The 23,352-nt window shown below is 26.4% G+C and overlaps 1 protein-coding gene across 1 annotated transcript in view; it reads left to right on the forward strand.

Moving 5' to 3' along the window:
* Positions 1–23,352, forward strand: part of LOC113548077 (neurotrimin-like) — a 166,563-nt gene that overhangs the window by 41,407 nt on the left and 101,804 nt on the right. The gene's annotated exons all lie outside the window — the stretch shown is intronic.

Consider the following 23,352-nt stretch of genomic DNA (forward strand, 5'->3'; position numbering starts at 1 on the left):
AATATTTTTGTGATTTGCCATTACTAACTGTGACTTAAAAAAAAAAAAATGAAATAGACAGTTTTTATTATTATCTAAACGAGGCATTAATGTTTTTCTAGGATATTTTTGAGTGTGAAGGCTGAAAGTCTTTTTTAAATTTTGAGTGAAATATTTTATATTGATGTATGAAAAATATCAAACTGTGTAGAGTGCTCAACACATTTTATACGGCGTTTTTAATGATACCGAATTGAGTCTAGATACTAATTTGAAAACGTTAGTTTTCGTTTTTTCAATCGAGTTTTCAAATGTGTACGACAACTTACTGTTTTCAGTATTTGAATAATGATAAAGAAATTCCAGAAAATTATGATTTATTATTAGTCTTAAGTTTTCTACAAAAACATGTCACTTTCTAGCCTCGAGGCAAGTACAATGAAATAAATAAATAAAAAAAAAGATAATTTTCACGGAAATTCATAATATTTGATCATAAAAAATGTACCTATGTTGTTTTTAAATTTAAATATTTTACATTATTAATATTATTTTATCATATATTTTTTAAATATGTATACATATTACATAGACATGTAAAAACAAAAATAATTATTTTGGAATCGAAAATATTTATAGTCTTTAATGTTAATTAATTATATTATAATATTACGTTTAGTAATTAAATTTAATTAATACAAAAAAACAACAACATAAAATTATTATAAAGTTTATATTTTAAAAATATCCGAAATAATATAAACAATCGTATATATTATATATAAATAGTGGAAAAAGTGTAAAATAATAATTTTTTGTTGTTTTCTTTAGCCAATGACGGTTTTTAATGAGACATTTTGATTTGAAATCTATCTAAGTGAGATTTTATTGTGCTTGAAATATTTTTCTCTTGATATATTTTACAATAAAATATATACCTATAATATTTATAGTTAAATAATATAAATTCATCATGTTAGCAATAATATTATGTTATGGACTTTTATAGTTCTATAATTTTATGTTTAAATCGACTTTTATTATGACCACTTCTCGTTGTTATGTGCACTCATGGTGTTAACAAACATTTGCTCATCGCGATTTTTTATAAATCATAAATTGTAGACTCGTTAATATAGTTTAAAACAAACATTCACTATTTTTTATTTTATACTATCAGTATTATGATTACTCTTTAAATTTGATAACAAAATCGAAATAAAATATGTATAATCAAATAAAAGTGTCACTTATAAGTGATTTTTTTCTTAGACCACATGTGTCGCAATTAATATAAATTAAGTTTATTATATAAAAAAAAATATCCATATATCGTCTAGTATGATAAAAAATGCGTAAGAATATAACATTTTTTATTGAATTCTATGCTTCTGGAATAACTACTAGAATAAAAGTTGCGGGTCCATCATGTAATATTTTGCAGAATCTTTGGGTAACCTGTTTTTATAATTTCATAATATATGCAATAAGAGTCCTGAGTATCTGATAATGGTTATTATTGTTGAGTGTAATTATCTATCGGTTGTAACTTCTGCCTTACGTAATAGATGTAAGCGATGAAAACTGACCGTGATATTTTTGCTCGTAGCTTTACCGAGTCAGTAAATTAGATATATAATACGCAAACATAAATCTCGTTGAATATTTTTAAGATCATTCACACAAGAATGATATTATTAAACATATTTTGGAATTGGGATAAATGGGCTGTTAACAAATTACAAAGTATCATTAACATAACGAACGATATGGATTGCGTTATTACCAGAGTACATACAGCGTACCTACATCGTAAACACAAATATGTTGGGTTAAGTTTTACAATTTTAAGTAACATTTTCTTAAATGTCACAACATTATTGTTACAGTTCGTTAGTTGTTCATGTACTTGACTGTTTAAGTTAGGTACCTACGTATATAACAACTAAATTATTGTAAAAGAAATTATACGAAACTGTGTATTTACCTAAATGTAAATATAATCTTACTAGTCAGGTCTTTATAATTATTTCATACTAATAAAAATATAGCAATAAATAAAATTAAAAAGGAATTTATAATACATAACTGCAAATAATCATTATGTGGCAACAAAATTGTCGATTTATTATTTTATATTATACCGAGTGAGAAGCTGGTAGAATACAATTTGTATTACATTTTTAATATTTAAATTATGTTTTAAAAACGAGTATATATATTTTCACCAACCTCAATTTACAAATTTTAAATTAAATCAAAAGTAAGTACAATATTGCTTACACAAATCAAAAGAATTCGAATGCATTTGTATTTACTGTTGGTTTTAGTGAAAAATATTCAAGATAGGTATTTTGTTATATAGATGTTTGTAAATTACAGAAATTATTATAATCTGTCATGTATGTGACGTATGTGTATAATTAGGCAAGTATTGATTTAGACCTTTTTTATTGGTATAAATTAATTTAGTCATGTTTATACTTGCATACTTATTATTTATGTGTAGTGTACTCATTAACTGTTAATAAATAGCCAAAATAAGTATAGATTGTAGGAGTAATAACAATTCAAAGTTATTTTCATCTATTCAAAACGTTATATATAGTAAAGTGATAAAGAGTAAATTATGTATACACTATTATAATATTTACTATCAAAATTTGAACTTACACTTGTCTAAACATGCTACATTTATTATGTTATGTATATATTGTGTTCATAAAAAAAAAAAAAAAAAATTAAATTAAAACAAGAAAAAAACTGTTTATTAAATAGTTATTTAACAACATGCGAAAATATCTTAAGTACATGCGTAAAATTGTATTAAATATGTAGTAAGTATAGGTACCTACAACCTTATTAACATTGGCTCGGGGGTATTTGCTTTTTGAAAACAAGCGAATGTCTGTGTATGATACCTTATTATATTACATATTGATATGGATATAATATAATAGGTATATTGAGCTATAGTACGTCTATTCGTCGTGTGAGTATATTATATTATAGTATAATATATACATACCTATATATTTATTTATCGAGCCACGTGGTTGACGGTTCACATATATACAATGATATATATTTATGCGGTATATAATAATATGTATATATGTCTCTCGTCACGCTATGAATTTAATTACAACATTTCTCCCCCCTCTTGTTCACAACTGCATATAATATTATTAGTATAGGTAAAACATAACTACTATCGTCGTAGTCTCGTGGAAAAGCAGAATATTTTAATAAACGTAAAAGTGCTGGTTATTGTACGTGTTGATCGAATATTTCAAGGCACACCGGTATGCACATTAGTCCCTGTACATTGTGACCGTTGCAAAAAAAAATGTACATAAAGCATAGCCTTAGGTTTACTATTTCCCTTCGCCTCGTACGTGTTTAAACGTACCTCCGACCAGTATTCCGCGTTAATGACCGATTATGCCTTTCGCGGTTTTAACCAAAAAGTGGAAACAAAAACGTACCTACATAATACAATATTGTAAATAAAATTGATGTTTTTGCCGTTGCATTCAAAAACATTGAATCATATATATTATGTGTTTTCGGCGGAAGTCGTTCTAATGTTACAAATATTGCACAAAATAAATTTTAATATTAGGCTGGAAATACTTCAAAAAGATCAAAAATACGGTTTATCTGGTAACGCGAAATCGGTTAACAAAATACAACTTACTATTTATTTGTTAATGTTTCATTACAATTGCAAATCTATAGCGAAATAGGCTATGCAAAATTGTTAAGAAAATAATCGAATTGCGGTTAGTTCATATAAATATAGACTAAAGTTAATGTTTGAATTCTATAAAAACTTTACGGTGGCAAAAATTTAATTAGAAAAAAAAATGTATCCTGTCCGAAAACATCTTCGTATAATTATTAAAATGTATAATAAAAATTAAAAATAGATATTACGGAACACTTAAATTGTTATGTTTTAATAAACATAATTTATCGATTAAAAATAATTATTAAGGAATAGACGTTTAAAACATTAAATTTTTTGGTATTTACTCAAGATTCTTTTTTCATTTTATGTCAACGTTATTGGATTAAGCATTTTGCGTAACTCGTATAGACATAAACACTTTTCTTCTCGTTATTTTTCATATGCCTTTTTCTATTCTCCATTACTAATATAATAAAAAGTCCTTTGAAATAATCATTTTATATAACTCATCGCACGTGTTAACTTAATAATAACTTATTTTTTTGTGTGTATTGTAATGCATTGTATATACAAAATGATCTATCTAAAGTAGGTATATAATAATATTTTGCGTGATATTTTACGTTTTATTATATCTAAATTTTGATTAATTAGTTTAAAAATATTTTAATTAGTTTAAATCGTATAATATTGATCAGATATTCAGACACTTGCTTAAAAGTGGCACCATTTTTAGTTGTATTGATAAGAATATAAGATTATTATGTGCGTAGTGCGTACACACTACATATTATTTGATTTTCATTACTTAAGAGTTGAGATAGATACCTGTTGCAAAAATACAATTGGTTTGTTACATTGTTATGTGTCGTACTGAAAGTACCAATAAATAATCCAAATGCAGCTTTTAATATGCGTATGATAAATTTACTGACGAATATTGTAAACTAAAAGTAATTTTATAAAAACCGTAAACGATATAGACATATATTTACATAGTTAATAACTGGTTTATAAAAAAACAATTCAACTGCAAAAAAAAGTGTTTTAGTGACTGTTTTATGGAAAGAAATTGTAGAAAAAAATAAGACGTATATATAGTACACATTTTAATATAATATACTTATACTTGTCTTATAATATACATTTTAGTTATACACGAGAGTCGTAACTCGTGAGATTTATGTATCTACGCGTGTTTAACAACGCTATACCATTATAATATAATAAGAGCTATTCTGTGTTTGAGTGTAAAAGAAAAAAAATATTAAACGAGCATTATTTTTTTAGCGACTTAAATTTAGGTACAATTACTATCTTAAAATTGCATTTTCGTAAGATCCAATCAATTTTTTCCCGGCTAAGGTCTAATTATTTAATTCAATAGTCTATGTAAGTATATTATTATACTATATGTTATATAATGACGCGCAACCAATGTACACATAGCTTATCAGGGATATTTATTTCAATACACAACAGTAGGTTTTTATCACAGTCAGCTTTTGAAGTTTAATAACAAATTTTGTTGATTGTTTCATTTTCGTAATGACTTTTATATTCTTTAAAATTGACAAACATTAATACATTTATTATACTTATTATATAAGTACTACTTATAGCTTTATTAAGAGGTTTGATGATCATAGAGTAGTTAATAATATTATTACTACTGTTGTACTACTCAACTGAATACTGATTGAAATGTCAAGTTTTAAGTTATAAATAATGAGTAATAATTAATTAAGGGAGTCCTAATTAAAAGTGTGGTTTTAAGGAGTTAAATATTGGCAATATGATGAAAAACTTGTACGTGCATTTTTTATAACGTATTACTTCCATAAGCACATTTATTTATTACTATAGATTTAAATTTGTCTGAAACTTTATTTCACATCAAATTTTCCTTTTTTTTCAAATTGATAAACTCGAATAGTTTCATATTTGACAACAAAACATTCATTATTTTGTAATTTAAAAAAAATACAATATTAAAAAAAAAAAAACCAAAATTGTCTCAGACTACCATGGACAAAAAATGGTAATAAAATATGGTAGACTCATCACGCATATTACTATAATTTTATGATCCAATCACTGCAATTTTGTGTTTTGGGTTACAGTACATAATATCATTTTAGGTATACAATATATTGCTATTAAAATGTAAAATCGGATTTCATGTACATTTTTAGTTGCCAGAGTAGTAAAATGAGCGCTTTATTGTGAAATTTTGGAAATGTGAAGATTAAGCGAAATATAATATGATTTATTAGTGACTGTACTTACCTATTTATTAGCATTTGCATAATAAACTTTTTATAAAATATCAAAAGTTACTTTAGAATAAGCTAAAAATGTTATATTTTGATTTGCTGTTAAATAAAAATATAATTTTTTTTTATTTGTATTTAACAAACACAACACTATTAATCATTGAGTCATTTACGTAATTTCTTTTTATCCATCATTTAATAATTTTCGAATCGTATTTTCAGTTTTTTTATTTTTTTTTGGTTTTATTTTTGTTTATTTGTTACTATTTACTAATAATATTATTTTTATATTTTTCTTATAATATTGTGATGGTTTTTACTAGAATAATACGTTTTTGCGACTACATATTATTACTATTATTAGTTATTACGGCGTTAGAAATATACACAACATTTTTTTTATGATACATAATTAAATATTAAATATCATATACAAAATAATAAAGACAGCATTATTTATGTTATTTTAGTATTATTGACAATAATCTTGGAAATCCCAATAAATTTAAATTTAAAATAAGCTAAAGTTTAACAAATTACGAACACTTCCTACATTTTATAATTTTTAAGTAAAATTATTCATCTATTAGCCATATATTATATTAAAAATATGATCAGTTTATTTTGTATATATCTAAAAAGTGTACATAGAGATTGCATTTTAAAATTATTTATTATTTACGTTTAGTTTTTTTTTTTAATTTGAATTTATTATAATCATTATCTTGGTTATAACGAGGAATAAATTACCTTTTGTGTGAACTAAAACGGTCTGTATTGAAACTTTTCAATCTTTTTTTTTTGTTAAACTAGACTTAATTGGCCTTAAAATACACGACATGTATTAACATTTCATTAGTTGCGTGTATGTATAGCCGTACATTTTATTTATAAAAATTCATACATTTCTCTGTGGTTTAAAAAGGCGTGGATTTTTAATTATAATCTAATGAACGGTTTAACGTGATAAAAATTATATATATATATATGTGTGTGTGTGTGTGTGTGTGTGTGTGTGTATTTTTTACATATACATTTTACATTTCTCATATGTTTACTATGGAACAAAATTATAAATAATGATCATTACAGTCCTAATTAGAAATGGTTTTAAACGCTTTAATCTTTTTTGAATGATATCTACATTAAACAAAGTTGATTAAAAATTTAACGAGTAAATTATACCAATTTTCTATATTTTATTTAAAAAAAGAGGTAGAATAGATATAGTAAGTTGTAAGTGTATTCTAAATACATTACACACTGACGTACGTGATGTTATATTAAATTTAATCGATTTTTATAGTATAAACAAATTATTTTTGAACCATTTGATATCTGAAGCCAAAAGCATAAAATGTAGGAGCATCAAATATTTTTTTCAAAAGCGACAACGTACGGCGTGTCAAAGCATCCCCTGATGTGAATTATCGCACTCGCCGTGAGTATAATAATAAAATGGACTCGTGAGATACATATACTATGATATAATGTAGAATCGTAGTTGCTAACGTTTATTCAAACATCAATCGTGGGTAATTCTATGTAATGCGTGCGTTATGGATAGTTTTGTTCTTAAGCGATTAGAGTAACCATATTATAAATAGGCACCATAGAAAAATTGTCTAATCAGAGAACTTAAGAACGTCACATGACAATGACAAAATCGTATACGAATATGTAAGACTTGTGAGCGGGTGGTTATTACTTATTATGACGACTATAAAGAGAGAGAGAATATTATGCATAGTACCTCCTACCTATATATTTATACCACTTTAATATATATGCATACTTTATTATATGTATTATCGTGTACGTTATTTCTCATTTTGAATTCTCCAGGAAAATATGTATAGGTACGATATTATGCACTTATATACCTACATAGGGCTACTATAATAATATAATGTGTATACAGAATCAAACAACGTACTTATTATATAGCTAGGTACAAATTCGCTTGAACCGCTCGTGTGTTCGAATGATATATATATATATATATACTATTCTCTACACGTGCAAACGCATCGGTTGTTTGCACGTAATACCGAGCTGCGGTGGAATAATAATAATATTAATATGTGTATATAATATATATGTATATATATTTATAATCCAGTGCAGATATGGGAAAAAACGTACGAGGCGAAAAGCACATAATACGTACTTTTTACGAGCATAATGATGTCGGTTTCTGGTTAGCATAATATATACTTGATTTACGAATGTCCAAATAACTACATACTTACAACCAGTATACAATACTAATCGTCCATCGAATCTACTACTGTTGTTTTTTTTTTATTATTATTATTACACAGTCTGTTAACGTAAAGAACAATAAGTGAATTATGACGTCAGAGACGAAAAAAGAATGTAATCTTGGAGCGAAGAATTAATCTTCTATTAAATACTCTTTGACGAATCCACGGGGGTTGAAGTATAAAGATGAAGTTAAGAAGTGTTGTCTTTTTGTCGTGTGCGTATTTGCGAAATCGAAATAATTATAACTAGAAATAATAGTTCGAGAGTTATAATACATATAACATTATAAAGTTTTAGTTACATAATTATTCTAAACTTGTTTATTTGTATAAATAATATAGACGATAACATTTTAATAGAGTGTGTGAAATATGATGTTCACGCGAAGTTTTCATTTTGAAATATTTCAATCAAATATTGAAAAGTATTTTGTTTGTTTTGTATTTTTATGACAATATGAAATTTCATCAGTTTGACACTTTAACTTACAATACATTTTAATAAAACAAATGTTTTTTTACAAAGACACATGATTTTATTTTATTTTTAATATTTCAAGTGCTAATAATACGAAATCGTGGAACCATAATAGACAATAGTCTACCAGCAAGATTTAATGGTTTAAATCATATAATACATAATATATGTCTCGTAAATATCAGAGTGTATACTTTATATTTAATAGAGGACGAAGAATTATTTAATTAAAAACTAATAGTTATGTTGATGATATTTATTTATTTATTGTATTAATACTAAAATACACAATGAAATATAATTTCTTTAACTTCAAAAGTCTAAATCATATCACCAAGTATATTATATATTTATAAAATAAATGAATATATTTTAATATTCTTATTTTGGTACTTGAATATATTGTATTATCATGATTGTAAATAAGTTTCCACAACATAGAATAGTAGCTACCTATTATTATTCTTTATGAAAATATATTATTTTACAGAGTTAAAAAATAACCTTAATTAATAAAATAATAATAATAAAAGATGTTAGAATTATGGACTATAGAATAAAATAGTACAGGTATTATTTATTGAATAGACCACTTGAGTAATAATATGACTACTCACTGAAGTTTTTAAATTATTGCTATTATTTATTTACATAAAAGTGAATAATTTCGAGTTAGTGTCATAAATGTCAGTGTAATATTAAAACAATCACATAAACAAATACAGTGAATACTTCAGTCGCACCTCATACGAAAATGTGTTATTTTCTGAGACGACACGTGACCGAGCACATCTATATAATACATACGTGTATGTAAATAAATAAATAAATGTATATATATATACATTAAACAGTGTGTTGTGTGTTGAGCTAAGGCATACCTATTTAGAACCTGGTGCCAGTTCTAATTTGTATTACCACTCTCCTTTCTGGTTATTGATTTTCGATAATAATATATAATAGATTGTATACACGCTGTTATTTCGTATAAGAACAATATAATATTCAACAGGAAAACCATTTAAACCCAACAAAGAAAACTAAACGATAATTGACTAAATCCAATTTGAATTACACCAAATACGTATCAGAACCGGTAGAGAAGAAATATTAATAATAATAATAAAAAAAAAATCAATGATGTCCAATATTATGTAATTATAGGAAAAAAAATGAAAGTATATAATCATATTGTTATATTTTATAACTGACGGTTGTCATCGAATACCGATTTATTGTAATATATTAATAACGTCATTGTGACGTGTACAATTAAACCTTTAATAACAGTAAGCACGCAAATATGCCCATGCACAGAGTATTAAATAGTAAGCGCCGTCTCCGAACACGTATCTGAAGACGCATATTATAAGCAACAACTACGGATAACGAGACAATTACGCTGAAAAATACTTGAAACCGCGACACGTCAAAAACAGAATACCTAAACCGCGGGCGCGTGGAGGCGGACGCTACGCAAGACGCGTGTTTGCATAATGTTATATAGCGGTATACAATAATATACTTTCGTGCGATTAAAATGCACCACCTCGTATCCGCCACTCCGTTTAGGAGGTCGACCGGGAAAAAATATAAATATAAAATCGCGTCTAACCGTATTATTATTATTATTATATCATGATATTATTATATATGTGCGCGTTCGTGGTACTGCCAAACAACGGTAATATATAGTAATGCACATACACAATATTCGTACTACGTACGCACGAATATATATTTATATATATATAATATATAATATATAATATTGCATAGTGTACGCGGCGGCGGCGGCGGCAGTAAACAAGCTACTGTTGTTTTGCCATACGTGTTTTTTCGCCCCCACCGTCCTATAACCGCGCCGACGGGTAAATCCCGGTCGGAGTTTTATGTAATGTCTGAACTTTATATTATAATAATATACGGAAACCGTGAACGCAGCGCTTTTCCACGAGTTAATAAAAAAAACTCGTTTTTTACTCGACCGAAAGTAAAAAAAAAAACCCACCGTTTCGTCGTTTTATATTTTTATTTTTTAATAATATATTATTATTATTATTATTATTATTTATATTTATATTTAAAGTGCACGCGCGCAGTGTCGTCGTCGTCGGCGGCGACGAGCAAATAATAAAAATAGGATATCCTATAACAACATCATTACGATGCGCGTTCTGCATAATATTTGCATGAAAACCGTATAAAAGGTCCAAGTGTTGGCGTATATAAAATAATATAATAATAATAGTTATAATAGTTATAATAATATATACGTATATATCGGTAATATTATTTACGAGATTTCCGCCGATGTTAAATAGCCACTCTAAAATCCCGGGCGGAGGGATTACTCGGCTATGTTTTGTATAATGTTATTATTACAATAATAATATATTATACGTCATATCTAGTGCGAATGGGATATATATTTTATAATAGTATTATGCGTGTTTTATATTATTATTATTATTTAGTGTTTGTATATAAAATTATGATAAACACGCCGACGATGATTATGTGTTGTCAATGGATCACAATAATAATAATAATAATAATAATAAAAATAATGATGGAATAGATTATGGTGGTTATTCTATGTACACAGTTGTGTAATAATAAAATGTTGTACGACTAAAATCAAATAAAGTGATAAGAAATATATCCTTTAATATTCATCTACGTTTATTGAACTTATTGGCCATTATAATTGCATTAATGTGTTACGAACACGAACACCAAGTCGTACAATATTGTACAGGCCGGTGAATGGAGTTTAAATAATTTTAATACAGTTTTGATGAATATTCTAAGTGTTTATTTAATTATAAATACTTCCAGTCTCGCAAATGACAATAAAACATTAACAGTAATAATAATATTAATCGTTTATTTAAGACAATAAAATAGTTCGTTAGTAATGATACTTGATGAATAGTACAATAGCTATATTGAAATGATTAATATAGTGATAAAATATACCTACATTTTTTCCTAAACGATTATTATCAGATACCACCTATAAGTTATTTGGTTTAATGTATATTTTATATTATGTATATTAGATATCTATACATGTATTTAAATATGTATTGTTAACAATTGAAATTGTTCTTTAAAATAATGGATTTATTCAAGTTACGACGTTTTATTTTATTTCAGTTTTAATTACTTTAATCTTAGTTAATTAGTTGTTTACCTTTAAGGAAATCCATCTGTATACCGTCCACTACAACTAATACAAAGATTACAGTCAGTAAACGTATATACAAAACGATTTCGAAATGATCTCCCTTTTAAACGATAATTTCACAAACCATTTATGTAATATTATTGTCCATGTAAATTAACCCAAACGTATAGGTACCAAGTTTTCAATTATCCAAGCTCTGGTATATTTTTAAAATAATACAGATTGACTAGATTTCATTACTTATTCTATCAAATTCGAGAAGCTTTTGATCGCTTTAACTATCATTTATAGACGTCTACTGACTTTTTTCAAGTACTAATCTAAAGGTCGTATATGCATTATTCTCGTTACTCTAAGTCGTCTTTTTCTATATATTGTAATATAACAAATCTGATATACTTGGTATTATTTCTATACATTTAGCTAATAATAAAGTTGTGTTACATATCTTTTTATTGACATATTGGTTAACGATTTTTTTATCGACTCTAGTAATTATAATATTATTTAATCTTTCTATAGTACTAAGATTGATTCATTCACAGTCATTATATGTAATTCAAAGCAACTAGTAAAATCATACTATCCACCTTGGTATAGGTTTAAATTTATTTGGACTGCAAATTTATATTTATTTTCTGTAGTAATTGGTTCTCTCTATCCATAATATTGTAGTTTAATTTATCCTAAAAGTATAAAAATTTAATTTATGTAAAACTGTGAAAGGATTAATCACATTTTCGTATCTAAATTTGATACGTATAATCAAAAATACACTTCGTAAGCTTTACGTCTGTCCTTGGATCATGCAAGGATATTACTACTTAAAGCTTTCTTGAGAAAATCATACTATATGAGTTTCTTCTAAATTAAATAATTCTCCTTGCTTATTAAAGGTTCATATTTCTGTTTTAAAACTAATTTGTATTTAATTTGTGTAATGGCATAGTAAAATCTTTATTGAAATATTTATCATAATAAGTGATATTCAATATAGGAAATCGTTTAATTCCTAATTAATTTAATACATTTATATCTGAATGTCTATTCCATACAACAATAAAATTTATTTTATCGCCTTTCAAAATATAATTTTCTATATGCACACTACACGGGCATTAAACTATTTACCCTTGAACCTAAACTGTTATTCAACTATTATATTGTTTATATTTTATTATTTATCACAGTTAATTTTTCCTGTCCCAAATTTGATAAGTATTAGTTATACGTTATTCAGAAATTGATGAAAATGTATCATATTTTACTGAACATTATACATAAGTTATCGGTTCATCGTTAATAATAATAAACGATAATAAAATCGTAACGAGTATTGCACATTTAACAAATATATCTTGTTGACATTTGTATTTGTCAGGGGATGAATGAAATTCTAGTGGTGGTGACATTTTCCCTCTCTCTGGAGTATACCTGGGTTCGTCATTGTATAATATAATTATACATAAATTCATAATAATATTATTATGGCGTGGTTTCACGCCGGAGATGCTCTATGCTCGTGACTAGTCAGTTGCCGTCGCCACGCAATCCCTATAATTTATAACACACAAATGTGTATACCTATGCTATACATTTGCACTAACCTACCACATACCTGCACCATGATCCCGTGAACACACCGTTCCGAGCAATAACTCTTCGTGGGTGAGATGTTGGTAGAGAACGCCGAACGTTAGAGAGGACGTCTGGCATGAGGAAATTAAAAGAAGAAAATTATTAATATCACCAACAAATCTACGTCGGAATTTCACGCACACCCCTCACTGGTTTTGCGCGGAATGCCGGACAGTCCGCGGACCCGAAAATTTCCTCTTTACCAACCAAAAGTATTTTGCCGTATAGTGTTGTCCGTATTATCTGTGTAACATGTCCGTCGCGTATGTATACTATACAGCATGGCCACGCAAGTTTGAATACACATAACTGCCAAGATGGCTCAAATTTGAGTTTACCAAATCTTTTGTCCGTCACCATTAGCATATTTCAGAATTTATGATTATACGTACTATCTTCGGAAATGTACCATACGGTCAATAATATTATTATCCATTATATTTACTTATTATTACTAAATCATAATTATATTTTGAGAAGTTATAATCGGATTTTCGAATTCCATCGAGTTGAAGTTCAAACATAATACAGGAAATTATTCGAATAATTGCAAACACGAATATCTACAAAATACTCGAGGTGTGGGTCGAACGACGTTAATAAATATGTGGATATGATGTGTTTGCCCGATTAATATTACAAGGTCGTAAGTTTCCAATAATAACAATGATTTACGTGGACCGATGGTCTGACAATGGTGTTACGACATTGTTTTTAGTTTTAGTACTAAAAAAATCGACTTTGTGTCCAATCGCAGTATACTGTAGGGCACGGGAACCACCTTGAATAGTAATTCGTAAACAACGGACTGTCACAGTCATGCAGTATCGTGCCTGTAATTGCTTAATGATGATTATTTTCTGAAAATTTTGTAAAAACCATGTTATAATTTTTGTGTGTTACTTAAATAAACAAATTATCGATTCTATCTGCTCAATAAACAGTGGATATGAATACGACCAGTAAAATAACTTAAAATAATTAAAACATCAATGTAGATAGTCAAGTCACAGTTATTTTAAATGAAAAGAACATAAACGTACGGTTGAACATCTTATACATTATAAAAGGAAAATTAAAATATACACATACACACACACATATATAATATATTACAAAAGAGGATCTTGGTGAAAAATATCGTGCTTATAATATTATTTTAAATACACAATTGTTTAGATAAATATTTTTTAGATTTTCTAAAAACTATAACATTTTGTGTATGTACCTATGTTCAACATAATAAGTATATTTTTGAGTTAGTTTCATTTGATTTATATCCGGCTTTTTTTTGCAAAATAAACGCGCAACTATATTTATTACTAAATAGTTTGTAAAAAAAAACCAACAAAATTCAGAAAGAAATCTAAGACAGGTACAAATATTTTTATTATGTTTAACAATTTATTTAGATATATTTTATTTTATTGAGATTTACAACTTTATGTTACTTTTGTAAAATTTAGTTAATATAAAAAATGTTGTATAACAGCAAAGTTATTATTATAACAATTAGCTACAATGAACTATTTTTAGTTTTAATTAAATAATAATATATAATTTATTTATTTTTTAAAATATCTTAAATCGTACGTTATAAATATATACAATAATAAATAAAATATAACCAAATGTTAGAATTAGATGATTGAATTCAAATAAAACGTATTATTTACTATTATGTATCCACCTATTATATAACGTAAAATACGGTTTTTTTTACGATCAAGCAATAGTTCTTGAGAAAAAAAATACTATTACTAAATAATGATATTGTAAATTTTCTATCATAGTTATTCCAACTTTGAAACCTTGTTAAAGGCAAACATGTTAAAGGCTTTTAAATTGTTTATCACATTTTTATAAGAATAAAACCAATAATGTTGACGAATGTTCACGGGTATATACAATCCGTTTATTGTGTGCTCGTTTACAAAACAAATTTTGCGGTACCCTATCACAAACACGGTGATATAAAAATAATGACATTGCTGTAACGTTTATCAAGAGGTGTAATTAACATTATTCTGTAATGGTTAAATAAACAATATATATATATATATAGGTATATAATAAGCATTTGGTTTGTATAATATTTTATAAAATATATGAGTATAATGACAAATGTCCATCGCATGTTTAAAGAATAATTAGTTATACATCGTATATTATCTTTTTTGTGGTTATTATACTAAAAAAGAAAAATTCTCTAAGAATACTATGTATATGAATAAGTAAACAAAAATAAATATACACATATAGGTACTCGTATATACATAATGTATGCGGGTAATGTATGAAAATGAACAGAAATTTGTACGGGTCATTTTGTCGTTGTACCTATGTATATATATTATTGTTTAAGAGGACGCTATACCCGCATGTGTTGTCTCTGTCTTATACACGCGTAACATGGTTAAAAACTGTTTTGCGCGGGACAACTTTACTCCCTCGATATTTATATCAAAATTACCAAAGTTATATATCCCAATGGGGAAGACTTTACCTGTAAAGTAGCGTTTTAATTTTTTTGATAGTGGTAACCAATAATTTTTAATAATTAAATGAATAAAACCTAAAGTTCTCATACCGATAACTTTAATTACCTTCATGTTATCAAAAAAATTAAAACGCTACGTCACAGGTAATGTTCTTCCCAATGGGATTTATAATTTTGATTGTTTTGATTAAAATATCGAGGGAGTAAAGTTGTCCCACGCAAAACAAGTTTTAGCTATGTTACGCGTGTATAAGACAGAGACAACACATACGGGTATAGCGTCCTCTTAAGTTGCATGCATAAAAACGGCGAGTGAAAGAAAATAAAAATGTTCTAATGAGCATATATTACAGTTTTTTCCATTCTAATTGATGCAGCTGAAAAAGATGATGCATGTTTTATTAGCCTTGCGTCACAATAATTATATTGAAAAAATGTACAAGCCTTGTGCTAGAACCGAAACGACTTTAAACAGTATTTTTAATTATACTTTGTTGAGCAAAGTGTTATTAGATTTTTACTATCTATATGTTAAACGGTTAAGTCGATATTCTTTTAAGCGAACACGATTTTAGATAATATTTGGTCACTGTATATAATAATATGCTGCAGTATTAACTGTGAATACGATATTATCACTGCTTTAACGTACATATTATATAATTTTCACTTATAAAAGTTTCTCAAACATCAAGCGTAAAGGCTCGCTGTGCGTTTAAATTATATTGTTCCAAAAACACGAGTCTGAAAACTTTTTAAGCTACTTGACATATACGATAAACGCCACCCAGCCACAATCCAGCGCCGAAAAAAAAAGTCAATTACAATCTAAAGTTTCGATACTGAATTTGTTGACAACGATGTAATCGTCTCCAGTATCGGGTGTACGGTAGAAGTAGAGAAGGACCGAATATCAAAACTGGGCCTTTCACAAAGCAACAACATCGAAAAATGACTTCGTCAGAAAAAATAGGGGAGAAAATGAGAGAAAAAAGGTTATCGAATACGTTCGATCTCTGCGTATGGGGTACCTCTTTGACCCTTTCACCTTCTACCACCACCGAAAACTCGCCTCCTCACGCGTCCGGAGTGCTAAAAAGGAAATGGTTTGTGTAATAAAAGGAAATGGTTATACACCATATACATAGTGCATAGTGATGCGGATGTGGAAATTTTCTCTAGCAATACCGTCAACGATGATGTGCCCGCGTACTGTAATATTACAGGCGTTAGCCAGTCGTTTAATACTTAGGTATCGATACGTAAATCAATACTCGTGAGTGAGTGGATTACATTGGTTTTGTAGTGATGATGTGTGCTTTTTTCTAGACGCATTTTTTCGGATGATGTAATATTATAAACATTTAAAGTTTTCGTGGTGTTATGACTACATTTAGATTAATAAACAGGACTTATTGAAGTTTCATTTTAATAAATGGACTCTAAAATTTTATAGATAGTTTGCTACTTTTTTTATTTTTTCTAAGAAAAATTACTGAATAGCCAAATTTGGTATTTTGATGAAATAATAAAATCATAAATCCAAAAAGACTTTTCCATTAATCCAAGTATTATATATTTATATAAATAATATAATAGTATACCAGTTATAATTCTAAAAAGTGGATATCAGTTTTTTGTTTACACATATTTAGAAATTTTAATTTGATATTTACTTAGTTTTTAATTTATCTCATTAAAAATATTTTTTTTTCTAAAATATGATATCTAATATAGTTTATTTTTTTGTTTTTTTAAAAAAAAAGAATATAAATCTATATTTTAAATGCGTTTAATTTCTATAATCACCTATAATATTTTTGTTTTTTACGTCTCCACAAATATTATCATAAGGCGTAAATTTGATTTTTGATCGTGAACACACAAACGATTCGTCTTTTATAATTTGTAGTTGGGTTACTTGTACACGTGATAGATAAAGAGGTCAAATACATGAGTACCTACATCGATTAAATAAAAAAACCAAAAATTATTATATTTCGTTTAATAATAACGCGTACTTGGATCAAAATTAAATAAATAATTATTATAATGTATTATAAATGCTGTAGAACTGTCCACACTTTTTTTTTGCTACGCATCAATAAAACAATATACTAGGTATTATACAAAATTGTTCATCAAGCAAGCTTACCTCTTTTTGTCTTTGAATAATGAATTTATTTAAATCATAACTGTTGTAATCTCTTGATAGGTATAGGTACTCAAAGACCATATTTTTATATAGTTAGAAATGTTTATGTAATTTAAAGAGTGCCCTATAGTACCTATAATATAAACTTTTTTTTTTTTCTAACGACAACTGCCTTTTTTACTGTAATTTGTTTCATATTTTAAACTTTGATATGATGTCTTAATCGAAATTTAAACGAGTAGTTTGTTTGAGTTATTAAATTGTATGTTTTGAGGATAATATTCCATGATATAATAGGTTTGAAATTTAATTATTTAATTATTAAAAAATATGGTTTAAAAGTAAACTTCACTATTCTAAAAAACATAATATTTGAATAAATGCAATAATTGAATAAAATATAAGTTATTATGCTTGACATCAAGTACCCCAAACGTGAAATACGAGACCTATTATATTCAGGACAGTAAGACACGTGTTCCTGTAAACACAAAAAAATTTCATGAGAATTTACTTTTAGACGAAACTTATATTATGTTTATAAAAACATCCGTGAAACGTTGACACAACTTATTATTTTGGTGCAAAACAATTTATTAGAAAAAATATTTATACTTAATATTAAAATAAAATAATTAAAGGTATAAAAACATTAAAAACAATCATTTTAAAACATGACTTATTTTTACTGTCTGTATAAATATTTTTGTTTAGTCATTAAATCTACCAAGTAAACGTATGTCAACTGTCAGCCATAAAAAAAAATATTCAATTCAATTTTTCGAATTTGTATGCACCACCAAAATGCATACTTCAAGGATGTTGATTAAAACTACGAACTCGTTATAAACACTAGATAAATAAAGACAATATTGTATGGTGCTGTTGTAGCACCCTGTCATTGTCTCACTACACCATATTACTTCTATTATTTATTATTGTTTTCATATTCATAAATTATTATTATCTTACTCACCACACACCGATATCACATCATTATGGTAAAATATATACATTTTATAGAAATCGGTTGATGTTTGATGTGACTCGCCCTTGTCCTTTTTTTTTTTTTTAATATTACAGTTACTGACCACAATAATAGTAATATCCATTTTTATATTATTATTATTAATATTTTCATTTTACAGCCTATACATATAATAAAAAAATTATTTTATAAAAAAAAATACAATAATATTACATTAGACAATACTGGTATTAATTTAATTTTGAATACGCATATAGCATATGCAATTTTAATGTTTTTATGAATAAATAAATTGGTTGTACATACAATGTAGCATGAATTTTAAAAACAGAAAAATAAAATGTAAAATATGAAGAAAAAACGAAATTAAGTCGTTTTCAAATCTACACCCATTAGGTGTTTGACAATTTATGTCAAACACCTTGTTAGGATTATACGTCTTTTATACATTATAGATCCGTCAGGACACGCACTTTATACATTAACGTTGTCTACCTTATGAGATATCCAACATTATTTTCTGTTTAATCAATGTATTTTGCGAGCAGTTTAATTTGCTCACTATAAGCTTGAATAATTTTCATGAGGTAGGTAAAAAAAGTTATAATATCCGAGACAGAAGAAAAAGAGAATAAAATACCTATGTAGTATAATTAATTAATTAATTAATTAATTGTATAATTGTAAACAAAAATAATATTAAAGTAATAACAAGTGTACTTGACTTTTGCGCATTTGTTTATTGTATTCAAGTTTGAATTGAAGTCTGTCAATTATATTATATTCCACAATCACCGGTCTTCAGAAATTTTAATGTTGAATAATGTATTTGAAATATCTGTTAAAAATTGTAAATAAAGTTTGTACTTTGTCCCAGAACAGTCCTATTTTAAAAGCACCACCATGTTTATTTTGTATTTATTATTCAATATTTTAGCAGTTGCGTTTCATATTTAGTAAAAAACAAAAATAATTGTTTTCAATACAAACATAATTTGGTTTGGATAACTGATGAAGTTAAAAGAAAAAATAATCTTTAACATTTGTTTACATAGTTATAAAGGGAATTTTTTTTTAAAAAATAAAAAAAGCTATCATATACATAAATTAAATTGATATATTTTTTATAATATAATATTTATATACACACCTATCTACAAATTAATAACGGCATTTTATTTGATTGAGAAATACATTTTTGAGAACCTTTAAGTGTAATTTATTTAAGCGTAACTAAAATTAATATAATAGTAATGTATTACATTTTTATTCAAACATTAATAAACCATGGTTATTTTACCATGTGATTTATTAAAGAATCTTTTATAATATTTTCTTAACGGCGCTACAAACATTAAACAAACTCACATAACCGTATTATACTCAGTACTCACACGTTTAGAATACGATGTGCATGTTTGACACAATAATAATAACAGTTTTAATAGCTAATCATTTAATGTATAGGCGTGTGTTATTATGTATTTATGTTGATCGTCAGTACGTATAATTTAAACTTATAATGCAGCACTTGTAATATATTTTCACGTATTAAATATTATTCTTTGAATCAATTGAACAAAAGGCAATTTATAACAATGACTTTCTGTATGCTGACGAAAATATTAGAGGGGTTAGTATGACAAAAACATTCTCTCGACGTCCCATTGTTTACTTGCCGTGTTACCCTTCTTTGTAACGTCGTAAAAGTTACATTTTATATAATACACACACACACACACACACACATACACATACACATACACACATATACTATGTATATATGTATGTATGACATGTATGTTTGTATGTATTTATGTAGGTATGTATGTGCGTAGAAGAAGACTGAAGAAAAATATAATAATAATTATAGCGAGCTTTTTAGTGAGTTTTAATTACTCGAAAAATTGATTAAACTTCGGCAACGTACTTACCGCAGAGAAGTTTAAAGAAATTTAAAATGGAAGAATTAACCACCATGTCAGAAACTTACTAAATTGGCTAATTAAATTGGTAATATTACGTATAATAATGTATTTCAAACTTTGTTAGAAATTATTTTAAAAACCAGTACGATGGTATAAAATTAAATTATATTCCTTTATGTTTTATTAGGTAGTACATTGCAGTTACGGAAATATATTTTCATTATTTATTGAACTGATGGCCATGTCAGATTGCATAATAACCATACTGACGGGCATTAGTCAGATGTAATAATCTATAAATTCGTTTAAATTTAAACTTTTAAAGAGTTATCGCAACGCCAATATTTATATTTTTTTTCATAATTTTTAATAGGTTTGTATAGGTAGGTATTATACCCTAATTCCTAAGAAATATAATAGTTAATGAATAGTTTATATAGGTGATCTCAGCTAGAAAAAAATTCTACTGTGAATTAATTTCATTTAACGATACCTATTTTATTATTTACCACCGTATTACTCGTTACTAGTAGGTATATGATGTGTAGTCTTCGTTCCAGTATACCTACATCATAAATAATAATAATTAATATTATAGTCTTATAATTGGCTATATAAATATAATCGACTCCTTTCGATGTATTCGTATTATTAGGGGACATCATTTGATGTTATAGATATTGATCTTATTGAACGAAAATTATTACAACGAATTAATACGGCAATCATATCGAGAACAATATTATGTACTGGAAATAATTTATAAAAATAAATAAATACGATTTTTTAATAAGCGAATAAAATATTAGATTGTATACGTTTATATACTAGTAGTACACAAATTACAAAATATAATTTTGTGTGATTATTAGTATTTTTATTGTACGTGTACGGAATGCAGTTAAGATATGTTCATAAAATAAGTTTTTAGTGAATTTTTTACTCAATTCAGCTTAACTGACAGCGATCATCGTTTAATTTTATTCAATAATAAATATGATTGGCGTGTTGCAAGTATGGGCGTATGAAAAGAAACTTTTTTCGGAGTAGTGGCACAGTAGAATGATATATTAACACTCAGGGTAAAAAAAATAAAATAAAAATGTTAAGTAATTTTGTTTAGAGATTTATAATAACTGTTCTTTATAATATTTTTATTATTTTATTAAATTTCATAAATTTTTTACATAATCGTTTGCAGATAAATTCAATCATTGGTATTGTATTATTGGTATATCGTAAATTGGTAACTGAAAAGAGACACATAATTTATTGGTTGATCATTTGGCGAGTATCGTGTAAATGTCACATCAATCGTAGCGCTTGATCCTGTGATTGGTATTGTTAGATTACATTTTTCATTACATGTTATACATATAAATTATATGAGTCTCAAAGAACATTTATAAGTGGTTCTGAGTTCTTCAATATAAAGTTTATTTAAAATCTCTAATCATACTTAGTGGTAATTAATATATTCTTTCACCGATAAATTCTTCTTCTTTACGAGAACAGAGCAATAAAAAAATCTTGTATAGATGTATGCATAATGTTTAATAATTCACAGTGAGTTTAAATTTTATGATATAATATAATGAAAGCAAATTAAAAGATAACATTAGTGACATTTTCATAATTTTGCACTGTTTCCATAGAAAATATTAGGTAATTTGATTGCACATTGATTCTGCAATATTATTAAATAATACTTATTACTGTCAGAAGTTAGGGGCGTTAGGGCAAGTATTTTGTATGTGTTATAATATATTATTTACAATTGCTTCAAAATTATTTTATTACTTTTTCGCTATACACTATTATTGCATAATATGCTCGTAATTATGTCATACATTGATATTAATGTGATTTGTTTTTGAAACCGAAATGGGAGTGGCATTGCGTCTGAGTACGATTAAACAACATAACTATATTACTTTAATATAGGTATCACTTTGATATAGTTGTACAGCTAAAATATTAAAGTCCGACAGTTTAACCATCGTTTCACTCATGATATATGTATATTATTACTGTAATGCATTGTGTAGTCACGTGTGTTTTATAACTGAATCAATTCTATACATTATGAATGTGATATAAATTTGTGATAATAGTGTGAAAATTCAATTTATAATTGAAGCAAATGATTTATGGAACCTCGAAAGAGTCGGAAGAGTTATTACACAATATACACCTATAACCCATAACGTTGTTTCTACCATTTAATATGAAAATAATATTCTATTATCAAGTACC

Source organism: Rhopalosiphum maidis, chromosome 4 (genome assembly GCF_003676215.2).
Source record: "Rhopalosiphum maidis isolate BTI-1 chromosome 4, ASM367621v3, whole genome shotgun sequence".
Classification (NCBI taxonomy): Eukaryota; Metazoa; Arthropoda; class Insecta; order Hemiptera; family Aphididae; genus Rhopalosiphum; species Rhopalosiphum maidis.